We start from the raw sequence: 6,711 nt of genomic DNA, 5'->3' as shown, positions 1-6,711 counted from the left end.
TGCGGGCATACCGCTACACTCGAACACATACTATGGAGATGCCCCAGTGCCCCAGGATATGGCAGAATCAATAATGCAGAGGAATGGGAGACCATACTCAGAACTGCCGGCCTTAGCATACAACGATACGCTACCCGCCTGGCAACAGAAGCTGCGCGACTGTATCGTTGCTAGTCTTCCAGCTGCGACGCTGCCCCTCCCCGGACGCCTGCGTGCGGACCCGGAGGGGCACGGGTCTTCTTCTGGCGGAAATAAAGTTTCTTCACTCACTCACTCCTCGAAGCACCGCCACAGCGAAATCGCAAGTTCCTGGCCAATGTAGCTTTCGCTCAAAAATATCCTCATGTCTGTTTGCTTACAGGGATTCCACACAATGGGTCAGTATTCTACAAGGGGCCGGTTGACTTCTTTGTAGTCTAGAAGCTTTGGCGCTTATATTCGATTACACTTTTTCAAAAGTGAGCCACTGAATGAATTTGAGTATGCAAGTAAAAACGCCGCTGCAGAATAAGTACAACACGTTCACTTGTTTACGTGTAGTACCCTCAGCTTTGTTCACTGGCATCCTGCACTTTGTTAGAAGTGCATTTTCAGGGCAAAATAGTATTTAACCCCATATTTAAAAAATCTGCCTGTAGCGTAAGCATCGTGTAAAACCAGGTTTTGCCCAAAAAGCGAATCACCCTAACTATATGCGCAGTACAGACTGACGGAATTTAAAAGTAATAACTTCAAGATTTACCTTCGCGAGGTGCAACGCAATTTATTTTTGCACGACGGCTGAATGAATTTCACGAGCTCAGGCAGCACTTTGGGTCCTGTATTCCACACCATCATTTTCAGTGGAGAGCAAATGATCACTGCAACAAGAAAAATTTTTGGTCCTTTCCTTCCGAACTGGAAGTGATCAACTGCATAACAATCAATCTTTATTTCAAAACTGTTTTGTTCGGTATCGATGTTCGATATCTATTTTGTCCGTAAATGGCCTACTATTAATTTGCAAGAGGTTGGTCTGTATGGTTGGCTTGAAATTTTTTTTTCGTCTAATTAGGCCTCTCTCTTACTGTTGACTTTCTAGTTCGTTTTTTTTTTCTTCTGCAGTCCTCCTTCAGCACTAGATTCCCTCTAGGTTCCTGCACGATATTTGTTGTCCTCGCTAATCTTCATCTGTCTGCTGTATGAACAGCTTTTGGTTTTCGCTTAAGCTCTTTTTTTTCTTTTTTTGGTCTTTTTTCAGTTACTGTTCTTCTAGAACTGGTGATTCTTCATTAGAGTATATTATTTTTGTCCTTTTCGTTGCGCGTTTGATTTCTAATGTATTTCTGATTTATTTATTATAGTGCTTTAATACTGTTTAATGTATTTTCGCCGCGTCCACTACTGATGGGTGGCTGGAGCCCAGTCAAGCTGCAGTGTAGTAGCTTTTTTTTACAGCCACCTTTATCGCCTTGTAAACTTGCGAAATAAAGTTGCTTTGATTGATTGATTGATTGATTGATTGATTGATTGATTGATTGATTGATTGATTGATTGATTGATTGATTGATTGATTGATTGATTGATTGATTGATTGATTGATTGATTGATTGATTGATTGATTGATTGATTGATTGATTATCCCTTCCTTATTTCATTTATTCAGCGTATCTGCTCCCACATATTAAATTCTTGTCATTCCTTGAGGCAAATAAAAGCATAAAAATTCAGGGGGCACTTTGACTGTCTAAAGTGGGTAGAGGCGGAAGCGTTTCCCGCACCACCTTCGCTGTTTCTGTGGCACTGGTGGCGTCACATGTAATTGAGTACAAACTACTAATTGATGACAAATCACTAATTAATGGTTAATTAATGATTAATGCCTGAATACTAATTAACTGCTCATTAATGACGCTTAAGCTTCGCCTTTGGAGTGGAACGCGACAGCGCGTTGTAGCGCTGCCAGGGAGTCCACGGAACGCCACCACCCGTTCGGCGCGATGCCTTGCCCTTTGAACGCAGCGCTTTTTGAGGAAAGGAAATGGCGCAGTAATTCTCTGTCATCTCGGTGGACACCTGAACCGCACCGTAGAGGAAGGGAGGAAGTGGGAGTGAAAGAAGATAGATAGAGAGGAGCCGTAATGAAGAAAATGAAAATTGTATTTGAGGAAAGGAAATTACGCAGTAACTGTGTCACAAAATTCAGGGGGGGGGGGGGCACTTTTTTGACCTAAAGTGTGGTCACTGATGTGTGGTTAAGATGTTAAGCTTCGCCCCTAAGAGTGGAACTCGACAGCGTCTTGCAACGCTGCCAAGGAGTCCATAGAACGCCATCGCCCATTCGGTTCTACGCCTCGCTCGTCCGTAAATTGGTTTTTGAGGAAAGGAAATGTATCTGTCTCTCATTTGTCGGTGGACACCTAAACCTCGCCGGAAGGGAATGGAGGAGGATGAGAGTGAGTGAAGACACCGTATTCACTACACGCGCCTTTGTTCATTCCAAACCATCGAGCTGGCATGGCGGAGTGGATAGATGCTCGTCTCTCACGCCGAAGACCGGGGTTCGATTCCTGAGCTCGACCAATTTCTTAATCGCTTTTATTTATTTATATGGCCTGACTAGTAAAGCTAATTAAGCTAATTGGGTAATTAAGCAATTAACTAAGCTCAGTCCCACTTGCAGCATCACTATACGATCCCTTCAATTGGTTACATGGTTACTAGCCAAAGTACAATTGGCCCCGTTTGAAATTCGCGCACTGTGACGTCACGACCGTTTCCACCAATTGAAAAGCGTGACATTTTCTGTCGACAACTGCTGCTTACAACGATGAGACATTAAAGGCTTCCGCCTTAAAAACTTGTTTGAGTGTATAAAACCTATGATATCGATCGTCATGGGCCACTCCGGTAATGTAGCTGCGTGCCACTAGGGGATTGGAAGAAGAAGAAGAGCTTCTTCCTTTTGGCTGCACCTCAAGGGTATCTTGACTGTCCTTACTGCCGCATTCTGGCACGCTTTCTTTCGACCAGCGTTCATCCTCAACAGTGTTCCGGTAAGTTCTGCGGACCTAGCAACACCGAAACCCGTCCAGCTTTCCTGAATCTCAGTGGAATTTCACTCTGTGTGATGCTGACTTGCCCTGGTGCAGCGAGCGTAATAGGCCATACAACATTCTGTTCTTTTGTGTTTTATTTTCCGAGGTGATAAGCCGCAGCGGCTACGCTCTCAGAAAATGATTCACTAATCTGAGCTCGCTGCGTGCGGCCAATCAGGTATATAATATATCCTTGTCTGGCAGAATTCCGGCCACTTAGTCCCGACATTCATGAAAATTTCCGGGCTGTGTCATATGATTCAGCGTATAAACGTGCTACGTATACGTGAAGAAGTTGCGCCAAACCCGTAGACTTAAAAGAAGACGAGGAGTGCAGCCGCCCGGCAGATTTTGTCAAAGGCTACAACAACAACAACAACAGACTACAAGGCGACAACTACGAGCGTCGAAACCAGAACATCGGGGCTGTGTTTCTGACGGCTACCATGTGCTTTAAATCCCGCCGTACAGCTAGTTAAGTTAAAACCAAGCTCGCGACAGGGATTCGAACCAGCGACCTATGTACCCCCAATTCCACGGCTTTACGAATCTTCATATGAGCACTGCGACACAACCGCACGTCGCTGAGCGTTCGAGGTGGTGGCATACGATATCGCGTTTCGTTCAGCATAAATTTACTAGTTTAAGTTAGAGTCTAGCTCGCGGCAGGGATTCGAACCGGCGGCCTATGTTAGGTGTGTTAACGCTCGGCATTCGATCGCTGCCTCCGCGTCGGCTCATTTTGTGTGTGTGTGTTTGTGTGTGTGCGCGCGCGCGTGTGTGTGTGTTTGTGTGTGTGCGCGCGCGCGTGTGTGAGTGTCTGTGTGTGTTTGTGTGTGTGTGTTTGTGTGTGTTTGTGTGTGTGTACTTGTGTGTGTGTGTGCGTGTGTGTTTGTGTGTGTGTGTTTGTGTGTATATTTGTGTGCGTGTTTATGTGCGTGTGCGTGTGTGTGTTTGTGTGTACTGTGCGTGTGTGCGTGCGTGCGTGCGTGTGTGTGTGTGTGTGCGTGTGCGTGCGTGCATGTGTGTGTGTGTGTGTGTGTTTGTGTATGTGTGTGTTTGTGTGTGTGTGTGTGTGTGTGTGTGTGTGTGTGTGTGTGTGTGTGTGTGTGTGTGTGTGTGTGTGTGTGTGTGTGTGTGTGTGTGTGTGTGTGTGTGTGTGTGTGTGTGTGTGTGTGTGAGAGAGAGAGAGAGAAAGAGAGCGAACCGCGTCCTGCTGAGTGCCCTTACGAGGCTTTCCGATTCTCGACCGATCCCCCAGTGTCCGCTCTAATCACGAATGCACCTATATGGGAGTAAAACGAAAGTAAGTTGTCCTCTAGCGCGCACCCTTTTTAAAGAATGAGCGCTAGAGTGCAACTTCACTCCCTTTTTATTCCTTTCTGTTTAAAGTGTGGGTATGTGCCGCTACGTACGGCTGGAGAAACACACATGTCACGCCTGAAGCCAGGAATCAATCATCCACTCCCAAGGTTTCAGAACATATGACCGTGTCCTCATTTCTTTCGCTTTCCAGACTCTGAATACGGCCTCGCTGAGCGCGATTGTTCACTCGTGTATAATGAATCTCAGGCTTGTCTATATCAACATCAAAATCGTGAATAGCCGAGCGCTCCCTAATGTGCAGTTGACAGGCGCGAACGGATGCGTTGTGCGAGCGAGACCTCCCGCCGGACTCGACTTACTTACACAGCTGGCTGTCCTTCGCAAAACAGACCTTGGTCGAACGTTTGTTTGTTTTTTTTTTCTTTGAGCCTTGGCGCCTTCTCATCGCCGCGCTGGCAAAGTACCGCCCATCTGCTTCCATGCCAGGAAGCCGGAGATATTGCAGTTTCAGCTATAATGTTCATACTTGGCTGCAACTCAATGTAAGTTGTCTCTACGACAAAGTGTATTCCTATCCCAATCAAAAAACAGAAGTATCGTGCCCAAAATACGGCAAAATGTTTTGCCGTTTCGTCGAAACGACAGATTTTTCTGTACTTCTGTATTGTGACTGAGTTGTACTTTTCTGTAATTCTGCGACCGCGACAAGGGACAGCGCAATACTGCAGAAAATTCTGATGTTACTATGAGCACTTCTGTTGTTAGGTCCAAGAATACTACCAAAAACCTGACGTTACGGCAGGAAATTTTCTGTTGTGCATTATACAAACACTCTCCAATAAGTTTTCTCTCCAAGCCTGTAACACTTCTTGTAGTTGTTGTTTAGAGGGCGGAATGGAAAAGTGTTGCATTTAAATCAAAGTTTCAAATGCCCACTTCCACTGGAGCCCGTTGGTTTTTCAGTTTGGACCCCCCGTAGTGGCGATTCACTTCGACCACCTGTACACTATAACCTGTACATGTCGTCGCAGTGAACTCAAGGAGGCTGCGCCACCGCACCAAGCTCACAGCACAGCTAGACGTCGCGCCATCGGACAGTTCGCTGTTTCCCAGCGCAAATGAACATCTTAAGCGACCCTCTCCAGTTTGTTCTTGTCTTACTTGTGAATTCCCATAACAGTGAAAAAAAGGACTGCAAACGCGCCACATATCTTCGTCTGTATTATCGTTCATAGCTACCTCTCCAAAGAGTGGACGGTACAGTTGCTGAGGACTTCAGCCCGTTTACTACGTAGCGTGCATGGACAGCCTATGAACTATACAGGGTGTCCCAGCTAACTTGTACCAAGATTTTCAAAGAGCCTAAGCGTTCTTCAGAACTGAACTTGCGTGGATGTTCTTAGGGTTTATCTAAAGTTACGGTAAATTTTTTTTTTTTGCTTGTCCTACTTGAATAATTAGTCGAGATAAATTAATTAACTTTTTAAATATAGCTTGAAACGTTCAGGCGCCAATAGGAAAGTTGTGGAGCTCCACAAATATTGTCCAACCCAGGCACTTCCCACGAGATAGACTTAGCGTGGTCGTTTCTATTCAGGGAAAACGAAAGCGCGCAGAGTTTAAAACATACTACGTGACAGCGCGCTTCGTGCGTCGGAATTCGCCACAATTACAGCGCTCTCTTCCGTGCATTGTAAAAACATTCCTCTTCGCTTTCGAGAAACGCCTTCAATCTTTGTTAGGCTCTGACATTACCGGCAGCGGCTGGCGACAGCGCTGCCGCTGCCTTACCGTATGAATTCACTGTATGAGGAATTCCCTTTTGATAACCATTGCGTCAAGTGCGATGTAAAGTAGCAGTGCACTTTTATTGCACCTTCGCACCTTAAAGCTTTGCATCACCGCACTTTGCATTTCTACACCTCGTACCATACTTGTGAACTGTGCCTTTTTGCTCTTTGCACATACGCATATATGAACGCATACACCATGTACATTTGCCCCTAAGCCGGTAAAAGTCATCCCTAGCGAAAACGCAAAGCCAGTGAGCGGGGCTATATGCTGAGAAAAGATGCGATTACACAAAATCAGAGTAGTCACACAGTTTATATCCCTTCTAGCTCCCAAGGAAATCATAAACACGAGGCAGCTGTTCCCTGCAGGGCTACCTTCACAACTGTGCCCGCTGACAGCATAAGTAATTACAGTGACATTCTAAAAACTTCAAAGGCAACGCAACGAGCTATGGAAAGAAAAATGATAGGTGTAACGTTAAGAAATCGGAAGAGGGCGGAGTGGGTGAGGGAAC

This window comes from Amblyomma mixtum, chromosome 1 (assembly GCF_055824585.1).
Source record: "Amblyomma mixtum isolate Tamu chromosome 1, ASM5582458v1, whole genome shotgun sequence".
NCBI lineage: Eukaryota > Metazoa > Arthropoda > Arachnida > Ixodida > Ixodidae > Amblyomma > Amblyomma mixtum.
The sequence above is the reverse complement of the archived record's forward strand: the minus strand, read 5'-3'. Positions refer to the sequence as shown.